At 34.5% G+C, this 12,534-nt stretch overlaps 1 protein-coding gene and 1 long non-coding RNA gene across 2 annotated transcripts in view; both read right to left on the reverse strand.

The window, feature by feature from the left end:
- uqcc1 (ubiquinol-cytochrome c reductase complex assembly factor 1) overlaps positions 1 to 12,534 on the reverse strand; it is a 45,795-nt gene that overhangs the window by 19,787 nt on the left and 13,474 nt on the right.
- On the reverse strand, positions 6,757 to 11,022 carry LOC141386383 (uncharacterized). The gene is made up of 3 exons (XR_012408295.1): positions 10,308 to 11,022; positions 8,893 to 9,410; positions 6,757 to 8,628 (listed from the first exon to the last, which is right to left on the reverse strand). It is a non-coding gene; the product is annotated as an uncharacterized lncRNA (long non-coding RNA).

The raw sequence follows: 12,534 nt of genomic DNA on the forward strand, positions 1-12,534 counted from the left end.
AAAACTGGCCTAGAGCACCATCTGCTGTTAAAAACTAGCTTAGAGCAGTGTTTCTCAACTGGTGGCTCGCGACCCATTTTTAGTGGGTCGCAGAGTGTGTGGTCAAAAAACAACAACAAATGTTTCATTTTCAACCTATTTTGCTTAAATTAGACTTTTATTTTGAAATGCACGAGCGACAACTGTACCGTTTGACATATAAAATTTTATTTAAATATAGCAACAAATATGTCAAAGCACGAGTAAGACCACGAATATGTAAATAATGGATTTACACATATTGATGACAAAAAAAGGCTTAAAACCACAGTGTGTCATAAGTAGTGATGTGCTCTCACAAGAGCACTTTTAGAAACCAAACATTTGTCGTTTTTACTTTGTAATATTTCTATAATTTGAGACATTTTGTTAAATGACAATAATAAAATATTGTGTATTTGTAAGTCTAAGAGATTTTCTTATGATTTATCTGTCACTACTTGTGTATGTTAATAAATAAATACAAATGCATTATTATTACTAAAATTATATTACAGTCCTAAAAATTTGGACCGCGGGTTAATGACCATGTAAAAATGTGGGTCCCATGGCCAAACCAGTTGAGAACCACTGGCCTAGAGCACAATTTGCTGTTAAAAACTAGCCTAGAGTGCCATCTGTCATTAAAAACTAACCTAGAGCACCTTCTGCTGTAAAAAAAAGTACCCCAGAGCACCATCAGCTGTATAAAATAAATAAATATTAAAAACTAGCCTAGAGCGCCATCTGCTGTTAAATCTACTCTAGAGTGCCATCTGCTGTTAAAAACCATCCTAGAGCGACATCTGCTATTAAAAAAAACAAGGCTAGAGTGCCTGTCTACTGTTAAAAAGCATCCTACAGCGCCACCTGCTGTTATAGAGTAGGCAAGAGCGCCAGCTGCTGTTAAAAACTAAGCTCTGATCCAAGAGAGAATAGCGATGAATATTAAAAATCTCAGAATTAATGCAAAATTGATTTCTTGAAAAACATTGCCAAAGCTCTAACAGTCATGGCCACTGGGGTCCCACAAACAAGGGTCTCTGTATTCATCACATAACCTTTTAAGTAGGTGCAAAGAGCACTGCACGCTTGCAATACCCCAGTGTTAGCACTTTACTATGTTTCCTTTCTCCCTTTACTTTCTTCTTGTCTTTAATTTCTCCCTCCCAGTGTCCACCCTGATCTCCTGTCCCATTTATCCATCTTAGTTCCTTCGTCCTCCTTTTCCCATACTGTGACGCAGGTTGGTTAAACCAGGCCGGGATATTTAATCCGTCACACTAATCAGGCCTAGCGACCGAAAACTGCTAGAGAAGCAAAATCTTGCTGCTCCACCACCAAATTAGTGTCATATCTCACTTCACTGTTATTTCTACAGCTTAGAAAAACTCCCCAAAAATCACACACACATGACCCAACACACTCAATAGTGTGTGTAAAAGTAAAGTTCAAGGAGGGCTGGTCTAAACTGGCACAAATGACGAGTATTTTAGCACAATTAGGCGAAGTAACTTAAGCGTAGTGAGGATTGAGCGAGTGGGGGTCTTTTTCCATTTCCAGCGTTGTAACTGTATCCCAATACAACAGGACCAGCCTGTTACGGGCTGGCCAGACGCGCTGATTACACTCAGTTTAAAAAATAAGGTGTTCGGGCACAAAGGGAAATACCTCCTCACTTCTGACCTGTGAAAACAGACTTCCACATTGGGTCAAAGTGTGTGCACATGTGCCCGTCTTCACAGAGTTGAGTACAAGCTGCTAATGTGCAGGGTTAGTCTTTTATCACTTCCTCATGTAGTCACTTAAAGGCATCATTCACTAAAAAATGACAATTCTGTTGTCATTTACTTAGTCATGTAAGCCCAAACCAGTTTCATTTGTTTTGTTTTGTGGAATATATTTTGATAAGTGTAAAAAAAAACTAGATAAATCAACTCCATCTTCCATTTGCTCCATTGTTCATTTTTTTTTCTCCAAAATTCCAAATTAGAGAAAACATTGCGAATGACACGTTCAATAGTAAAAGGGGAATGTATTGTCCCTATTGACCTCTTTTTGTCAATCCTCTTTTATTTATAAAGCCTCAAATCTATGGAAATCTCTCCCAACAGAAATAATCACATGTACAAATTACAAGATGTTTTCACGTCTGACTAGGAGGTGGTTTTTGCCAAATCAAACTTGTACACACTGAGTAAGATGTTTTTTTAATTGTCAGTGTTTTAGTTTATATGTGATTATGCTTGAAAGTTTTAAACGGATATTTTAACTAATTGGATACTCTTGTCCAGGGACTGCAGGTGGAAATTAGCAATTCTGCTACAACCTGGCACAATGCATCTTTCCTCAGAGGTTAAGGTAAATTTTGTGCATTGTACCTGTTAAATAAATAAGTTCATTCATTCATTCAAAAAAACATATCCACAGAAATTCAGAAAGTTCTTATTTTACAGTCATTATCTCTTATTTCAAATCATATTAAAATCCTGTAAAATTACAAGCAATATCTGTAAATGAACAGCTTAACAGATAAAATGCTGTTTAAAATATTTTCAGTTTTTATACAGGAAATTACAGTATAATTTTTACAGTATTTACCAGTTTTAGATTAAAAACTGTAAAATTAAAACAATATCTATAATTGAGCAGACATTTATTTTAGATGCTATACTGTTAAAATAAAATAAAATTACAGTTGTTGTTTTTTAATACACGGAGTTGCTGTAAAATTTACAAGTATAATTTTGAATTTTACAGTATTTCCCAGCCTATTTTATAAATTGCATTCAAAACTCTGTAAAATTACAAACAATATCTGGAAATTAACAACTTGATTGTTATTTAAGGTATTATATGATTGACAAATTACAGTAACTTAATACAAAATTAGTCAGTTTACCTGGCGAGCGAGCGTGCTGTGGCAGAGCCGTGAGCAATTTTCTTAGTAAGAGAATACGATTTACAGTGGTTACGTTTTCGAGTTTTTTCACTGACTTTCAATGGTCTGACAATACACTGAGATTCATGGAATGAAATATCCATTTTAAATAACTATACAATGATGTAATAATGCAATAACCTTAACAATATTTACACATTTGAATATGTAATATCACAGAACAAAATATTCCTCAAATTTGTGTAAAAATGAACAGAACAAACTAATAAATGTGCATCTGCTCAATTAAATTAAACGAAAGTAACTGAATTTGAAAGTTTGTGCTGTTTATTATGCATGTGTGATCACAGCTAATTTGCTGTGCTGGAGAACCAGCAAATGCACAAATGAATGAGACACTGTGATGGAAAATGAGGTCACTTTTCTACAGTGCCATTCGAAGGCCGCTGCCAGGCCTGAGGGGTCAAATGTCTTCAGTCCTGAACGAACCTGCAGCCAAAATCCATGCTACACCGTGACCCTATTCACTTCTCATTCAAAATCATGTTGCACCAACATACAGGCTTTTTAAAAATAAAAACTACAGGCAACTTCACACACGTGATGGAAATGTGCTGCCGGGCCAAGCGACAAGTCAAAAGTCAAAACGCCTTTTCCATTTCACACACGTAAATTACATGTATACAATATGAGTTTCGATCAAAAGAGTTTGACATAATTGGTGACTGAGCACATTTATTTGAGAGTTAATTTGCAGCTATAGGAATATACATAAATGGCCAATTTGGAGGAAATGATTCAATGTTTGTCAGAAAAAGTTATTTGTAAAAAAAAACTTTTCATTGAAAAAGAGAAAAAAAACTCTGCCAAAGCGTAAAAGGAGCTAAATGTTAAAATACAGGTAATGTAATATATACTGTCTCGAAAAAAACAAAGCAAAATTAATTTAGTCAGAATTGTGTCTAAATACCTCCAACTTCAATTATCTTTTGTAATTAGATGACAAATAGATGAAATGCGTTTTCCACCTGTGCATGCCAGATTTCCGTGCAATGTCAGACAGTGCGATGGGTGCGTGGTGCGTCTTCTTGGCAGTTTAAGCTATATATTTTTTTTTTGATCGTCCACAGAACAAACCATCGTTATACAATAACTTGCCTAATTACCCTAACCTGAATAGTTATCCCAATTACCCTAGTGAAGCCTTTAAATGTCAATTTAAACTGAATACTAGTGTCTTGAATATCTAGTCAAATATTATTTGCTATCATTATGGCAAAGATAAAATAAAGCAGTTAATAGAGAATTGAGTTATTAAAATATTACGTTTAGAAATGTGTTGAAGAAGTCTTCTCTCAGTAAAACAGAAATTGGGGAAACAAATAAACAGGGGCGCTAATAATTCAGGGAGGCTAATAATTCTGACTTCAACTATATATATATATATATATTATGCTACATATATATTATGCTACATATACAGTATACATACCTTTTTAAAGATTATTTTAAACCAATATAAACCAATATAAACACACACACTTTTTTTTTTTATACCTACATGCATATACGTATGTATTTATACTGGTCATAGTGGTTCATAAGGTCTTAGTTTACTGATGTATTTTATTACAGCCATTAAAAGTTTTTTGGTCAATATTGTAATTTTATTTTTTTGCAGCAATATGAAATTCAAAGGATGCTGATGAATACAATTAATACACTCTACAAGCCTCTTTTCATTAAACCCATAAATCATGTATGTCATGAACCACAACAACACAGTTATAGACTCTAGAGTACATGGGCACAGCAAGGTTTAACAAATAAAAGGAACACAAATGAACCCACATAAGGTGCCATTTCAGGGAATGACATAAAATTACTTTGACATTCCTAGCTAGGGGGCAACTTTAGGAGCCCAAATTTCATCTGGCCCTAAGTTTTAGGCTTATTATTAATACACTGACTGCAATTCCAACGTCAAATTGATAATAAGCTTGTAAAATTGCACTGGCTGAACAGAGCATCCAAAAAAAAAAAGAAAAAACGAAAGGATTATATTAAGAGTCCTCGTGAGAAAATGGAGATTTTTGATTTATGGGCTCTGGGAGAAGGGGGAAAGTGACATTATGGAAAAAGTCACTGCACAGCGTGGCATACGAGAGGTGCTGAGTTCATTAAATACACACACACACAAATGCAGACATTTAAAGTGTTTTTAGCGGCACTTATTTTACTCCAATGCTCACCATCTTCTCTCACACAAGCCTCATAAAGGCTTCCATGGAAGGAGAGGTCAATCACATTAAAAGCCTTTTCACACTACAGTTAACCCAGGGCTAATGTCAACGTTCAATCCCAGGGTCATCATTTACTCACTCAATTCTACTTTATGGCTCTTCACTCTTAAAAATAAGTGCCAGGAAGAACTAAAAAAAATGCTCTTTTCACAGTGATAGAAGAACCATTCTGGTTACACTACAAAAAGACTACCAAACAAACAATGACAAAAAAAACACCTTACTTGGAGTTTGTATTGTTTCTAGGAACAAATTTTCCTAAAGAAGCACTTTTTAAACCCCCCCCCCCCCCCCCCCCCCAAATATTTTTTTTTAGAAATAATAAGTCAAAATTATTATTATTATTTTTTTTTTAAAGGCTAAATAATCTACAAGTGGGGCAAGCATAATATACAACATTTCGGTCTCGTTCTCAAAAGTGACTGGCTGATAGCCATGTGTTATTATGCAATATCAGAACTCGTACAGCTTCTTTTCACTCGTGTATTACTCTGCCCACATAGAGTAACAACAAATCAAGAAAATCCCTACAGTTTGACAAATATTGCAGCTGTTGGACAACATAATGTACCTTTGAGGCTTTTTAGAAGAGAATGTGGTTGTTTAGATTGCAACTATGCAGTTTATTTATAAGGTTGGTGCCTATTTTGAATATTCATAATTTTGGCGTCCATTAGCCTGTCATGCTGAGCAGAGCAAAAATGGTTTGATGTTACACCATAAGATGGTGACGGAGACTGCATAGTAAATCCTTAAGGGAGAAAAACAGCATTTTCTCAGTGCAAGTTTCAAACCACAGCTGAACAAATCATTACAGAACTGGTAAGTGACATTCTAAGTCGATCTCTCTCTTTTGCATATTGTAGTCCTGTATTTACACCATAATAATCTGCTAGTGTCTGCTTTGCTTCGTTTTTTTTTTTTTGATTAATTATTGTGAAATCCCGGTTGCAACAGAGAAAAATTTAGAAATCTTTCTAGACTGATGGCATTTTCAAGCAGTTCAGCCTTATAATCTTAAAATGTGAGCAAAATCACCTGTTTTGTTATTATTTTAGACATTACGCTAGAGAATCATTCAAATACTAGCTCTATCATGACATTGGTGAATTAGCAAGGGTTTCTGCTGTTCTAACGTCAACTACAGATGGGATTGAATGGTAGAAGAAAGTAGTTCTTCATACAAAACTTTTTTTAAAAGTTTTTATATATAAGTTTTTATATATCTATATATCTATATATCTATATATATATATATATATATATATATATATATATATATATATATATATATATACACACACACACATACATACATACATACATACATACATACATACATACATGCATACATACATACACAAACACACAGACACACACAGGCGCACACACACACACACACACGCACGCACGCATTTATTACAGTGTAGTGAAAAGTTGTTTACAAAAAATATTAAACATTTACAAAGATATATTTGCATTTACAAGGATATATTTGCAAAGAATATAGAACTTTTTTATGATTATTTTTTTAACAATTTAAAGAACCTCTAGTGTTTTCTATGAATGTTACACAAATAAAGAACTGTCATTTGTAACAGTGGTTCATGGTGCATCTGCACGTTTCTCAATACTTCAGTCAATCTAATTGCACCAAAAAGCCAACCAGTATATAAATAATAACCTCAGCTTTTGTGTTCAACAGAAGAATTAAAGTCAAGCAAGTTTGGAATGACATAAATGATGAGGAGATTCATATTTGGCTGAATTATTAGTTTAAACACTGCTTCCCAAACCCCCAGCGGTGCACGTTTTGGATCCGTCCCTAATCTGACACATCCATTTGAGTTCTTGGAGTCACTACTAAAGAGCTGATGAGTTGAATCAGGTGTGTTTGATAAGGCTGACGTACAAAATGTGCCATGCATTTCTGGCACACCAGGACCACAGTTAGGAAATACTGGATTTACTGACATTTTTACAGACGGATTAGAAGTTACAAATTTAGCTCCACGTTGTGTTGCTTATGTTGAATCAACTGCACATTTTTTAATACCAACTAGTCAGCATAATAATGCAAATAGCCATAAACACTTTAAAATACTTAGCCTTCTTAAGGGTATTTAGAGTCTATCTAATTTGATGTTAAAAAGGTAAACGTCCTATTATATATACTATTAAATGTCCTATTAGGTAAATGTCCAACTATAAACTTGACATCGCTGAGGTAGAACGTAAATGTCATTGTAAAATGGCTTTAACATTATTTGTGAATTTGTAAATATTTAATGCAAAAATTGTTGAGGTCATCTTCAAGTACTACATGATAAGTCAACATATAGATTATTGTGACAGGCCTAAAGTCAATGATGTCCATTAGATAGATTCCAGCCTTCCTGGAACTGATTCCAATTCCTTGTTCTAGAACTGATGGATACAATTCTAAGAACCGATTCCTCACTATTGGTTATTGGACATAAAAGTGGGCTTCTTATAAATATGAAAAAAGAAAATAAGATACTGGCAACTGTTTAAATAACTTGTATATATCTTCCACAACATCATAACTGAACACGCAAGGCACAACATCTAATTTGCTCAGACCACATTTTGCTATTGCACACAGTTTCCCTTTAGATCTCTCTGTGAACAAAGCGTTCTCTATCCCCAAGTCTAAGCCATAAAACCTAAGAGCTGTTCCCTCAAATCAACAAACTACTCGATGACTTAAAACAGCTAATACTGACAGTCAAATGAAAGCTGTCGACAATTGGCTCACCGACAGCCCTAGCATGACAGGTTATAACGACTGATTAGCACATCGATAGTTTGAGCTGGTTTAAGCAAACTAGTTATGCAAATTATTATGTAGATCACTGCTATGTTACAGTATGTACTCTCTCTCTCTCTCTCGTTCTATATATAATATACAGTGTTCAGCATATATGAATACACCCCTCAAACAGACCTCTCATTTACTTGTCTATTTTCTATATTATGCTTAACAATTTTATACTGGATTAGTCCATACCAAAAGCCAAAAACAGAACCGAAAAAAATCAAGAGAAAGAAAAACAAATAATAATAATAACAACATCTGTAGTTTGTAATAATTTTTTGCAACAACTCATTTGAATTTAAATGTATTATCTTACAAGGAGTATAAGTATCTTGGCACAATCTTCGATACCACATTAAAACTCCAGCAGAACTCAGAAGCTGTTACTAAGAAAGTGCATCAGAGATTGTATGTTCTAAGGAAACTAAACTCTTTCTGTGTAGAAAATACACAGAACTTTTTATACTACCTATACTAAGTGTATATTACGCTTTTCCTTTTTATGCTGGTTCTCCTCACTTTCCGTTAGAGACAAAAACCTTTGACTTGCTTTAAGATTATTTAGCCTGATCTCACGAGAAAACGTAAGTATTTTACGTTTTGCAAGTTTAGTGGCTAATTGGTACGAATTCGTACGATTTCAGTCGTACGAAATGATACGATTTTAAAAAGGAGGCGTGGCACCTAACCCCTCCCCTAACCCCAACCGTCATTGGGGATGAGCAAATCGTACTAAATTGTACAAATTAGATCGTACGAATTCATAGGAATTAGCCACTAAATGAAAAAGTTACGAATTGCCGTGAGATTGTGTTGGATCATTGATTTGCCTCTGCGGAGTCTAGGAGAGCTACATGAACAGCAAATGATGAGGAAATTTAAAGCATGATAGGAGATGATTCTCATCTTCTAAAGCCTTTTTTTGTACTGTTGCCCTCTGGAAGAAAGTTTAAAACAGGGGTGTCAAATGTATGGCCAGATCAGGCCCGCAAACGGGTTTATTCCGTCCCGCAAGATGATTCTGTAAACTATAAAAATGAGCTGCAATTTTTCAATAAAAGAAACTGCTGTTCCAATTGAGTCCAATTGCAAACTGTTAAATTCATCCAATCCAAAAGCCGGAATCAGCATCAGTTTGACAGCCTTCTCGGACAGAAAGACCACATATATGCCCGGCCATACTACACTGACTTTTTCTCACAAGAAAACGTAACTACTTTACATTATGTCAATTTAGTGGCTAATTCGTTCAGAGTTCAGTCGTATGAAAATGTACAATATAAAAAAGGAGGCTGGCACCCAACCACAACCCTAAACCCAACCATCACTGGTGGATTAGCAAAACATACTAAATTGCACGAATGACATCGTACGAATTCATATGCATTAGCCACTAATTAAAAAGTTACAAATTGCCATGAGATCGTGTTGATCACAGGCTACAGATTTATGTTTTATGTTGATTGAATTAAAACAAAGAAAACTATCTGAAGTTGTTGTTTTAGGTTATATGTACCATGATTTTACTGGTCCTGCCCACTTAGGAACAGAATTTCCTCCATGTGGCCCCTGAGCTAAAATGAGTTTGACACCTCTGCTTTAGAAGCATTAAATTCTCTTCTAACAGATATAAATTCACCTTTGTGCCTGAGGCAATAAGGCTTTATAACCTTATATTTTAGCAAGTTTTAAATTTTTAACGTATGGGTCGTTCCTTATTGCTGTTTTTTTGTAGTATTTATTTATGAAATTATGAGGCATGCTAGACTGTGTTTTTAAAATCGTTTGTAAGTGATTTGTCCCTTTATGTGTTTGTTGTATCATGATGCTATTGCCTTAATTTAATTTAAAGTTAAACTTAAAACTTGCTTTTTCTAAAGATGTTAAGGGACCAAACACTCATTTTTATTAATCCTTATATCTATTAAATTAAATGCATATATAATAAATATAAAATATAAAATAAATATATATATAACATTTTTTTCATTTGAAAAAAAGATCATATTTGTTGATGCATTTGAACAAAACAGATTTATTGAACAGACAGATTTAATAAAATAATAGTTTAGTCATCAAATGTCTTTAAAAAAGAAAGATAATACATTTTAATTCATGCTAAATATTGCAACAAAATTAGAAGCTGCTAAATTTCAACAAAACTGTACATATATTCAAATTCTCTCAATTTTTTTCTCTTTTTTAATTAAAATGTAATTTTTTCCCTAACATAAATTTGGGCTACTAATTTTTGGATTGTTGTTGCAAGTTATTTTGTTAGATTAGCTTTGACTTGATCTAATGCAAGGGTGTTCAAACTCGGTCCTGGAGGGTCGGTGTCCTAGAGAGTTTAGCTCCAACCCCCAATCATACCTGAACCAGCTAATCAAGCTTACTGGACATAATAGAAACTTCCTTGCAGGTGTGTTGAAGCAAGTTGGAGCTAAACTCAGCAGGACACCGGCCCTCCGGGACCGAGTTTGGACATCCCTGATCTAATGTATATGCACAAATATAATATTGTAAAGCACCCTATAGCAAATATTAATTTAAAAGTGATACTTATGAGGGGTGTACTCATATATGCCGAGCACTGTATATATAGTTAAAGTCAGAATTGTTAGCTCCCCTTTATTTTTCCCCCAATTTCTGTTTAATGAAAAAAAAAAATTTCTAACACATTTCTAAACTTAATAGTTGTAGTAACTCAAATATTAGGTGTTTTTCAAGAAACTAGTATTCAGCTTAAAGTGACATTTAAAAGGCTAACTAGCTTTAACTAGGTTAATCAGGCAAGAAAGGATAATCAAGGAAATCATTGTATAGCGAAGGTTTGTTCTGTAGACAATCACAAAATAAAATTGCTTAAGGGGGCCAATAATATTGACCTTCAAATGGTTTTAAAAACAATTAAAAACTGCTTTTATTCTAGCCGAAATAAAGCAAATAAGACTTTCTCCAGAAGAAAAAATAATATAGGAAATACTGTGAAAAATTCCTTGCTCTGTTAAACATCATTTGGGAAATATTTGAAAAAGAAAAAGGGCTAATAATTTTGACAAATAATTTTGACTTTTTAATAATTTTTTGACACAAATCTAAACCATGCCGTATTTGTTCTTTAAAGCAATACTAATTCAGTCGTACTGTTAAGACGGAAGGTAGAAGAGATGGGGGACGTCAACAAAGAGAAGTGTGGGGAAAGAGAGAGCGATTTGTGTTTTCACAGCTGGGCTGAAGTCTTGTTCCCACCCTTTCTGACAGCAGTTCCCCTAAGGCGCCTTGCGTTGGCTTCCTCTCAAACACACACACACACACACACATATATATATATATATATATTTGTGCACGCTCGGCACAGCAGAAGCATGTCATCTTTACTGACCTTGAAGAGATTTAAACACCTTTTGCTACTCTGCTGGACAGCAATCAGCTCCAAATGCCTCCACAGTCTGTAGAGCATAATAACTACATCCTAAAGTCTGAGCTTGTGTGTGTGTGTGTGAGCAATATTTCACTGTATATGCTTATAATTTCACCATTTTTCAACATATCCAAACAACAGGCCTGATCACCAGACATTTCACATGCTAAAACATTTGGCAGAGAAAATCTCTGCCTTTTTTATTTTCCGAGACAGAAAGTAGTTAGTGTTTGATTCATGAGGCTTGCTGATAGGCTCTGATCCCAAACAGTATCTGGGCTCTTAAAACGTCTGGATGTCACTAGATTAGATATATTGAGAACAAACTGGAAACAAATGATGCAGGAACTTCTCTTTTCTCTGACATCGGTTTTGTTGGGATTTTTTTGCTTAAAGGGGACATATTATGCCGCTTTTTTCAAAATGTATAAGTCACTGATGTCCCTAGAGTGTGTATGTGAAGTTTCAGCTCAAAATACCACACACATAATGGTATACAAGTGTTTGAAACTGCCCCTTTTAGGCTTTGATACACATTGAGCTGTTTTGGTGACTGTTGCTTTAAATACAAATGAGATTGTTTCTTTAGGCCACATTTTAAAAGGGGGCGGAGCTATAAACGTCTGTGTGTCAGCATAGAAGCAAATTAAAAACTGTAGGGCTGTTTATGCAAATGGGGGAGAGATGGTCACTAATAGGCTGGGCTTTCCCCCCTCATGACACGTACAAAGGGACAATGTCAATCAATGTGTTTGATCAAGTGTTATTATTAAAAATAGATTTTATTAAGTTTTACCATTATATGCAGGCTAAATTTACACATTGTTGGAACACAACTGTTTAAACTCGTTATAAAAGTTGTTTTGTATAATAGGTCTCCTTTAATATGTTTTTATTCGTCCAATAGACAACAATAGGCCAGGCGACATCTAGTGTATATATCTATGGGCTAAACTAAGGTCTTCTCTTTCCAACACAAAAATGAGAAGGTTGACTTAAAGAAACAGCGGCAGGGAAATGAACATGAATATTATGTTGGCATATGGCA

Source organism: Danio rerio, chromosome 6 (genome assembly GCF_049306965.1).
Source record: "Danio rerio strain Tuebingen ecotype United States chromosome 6, GRCz12tu, whole genome shotgun sequence".
NCBI classification, from domain to species: Eukaryota; Metazoa; Chordata; class Actinopteri; order Cypriniformes; family Danionidae; genus Danio; species Danio rerio.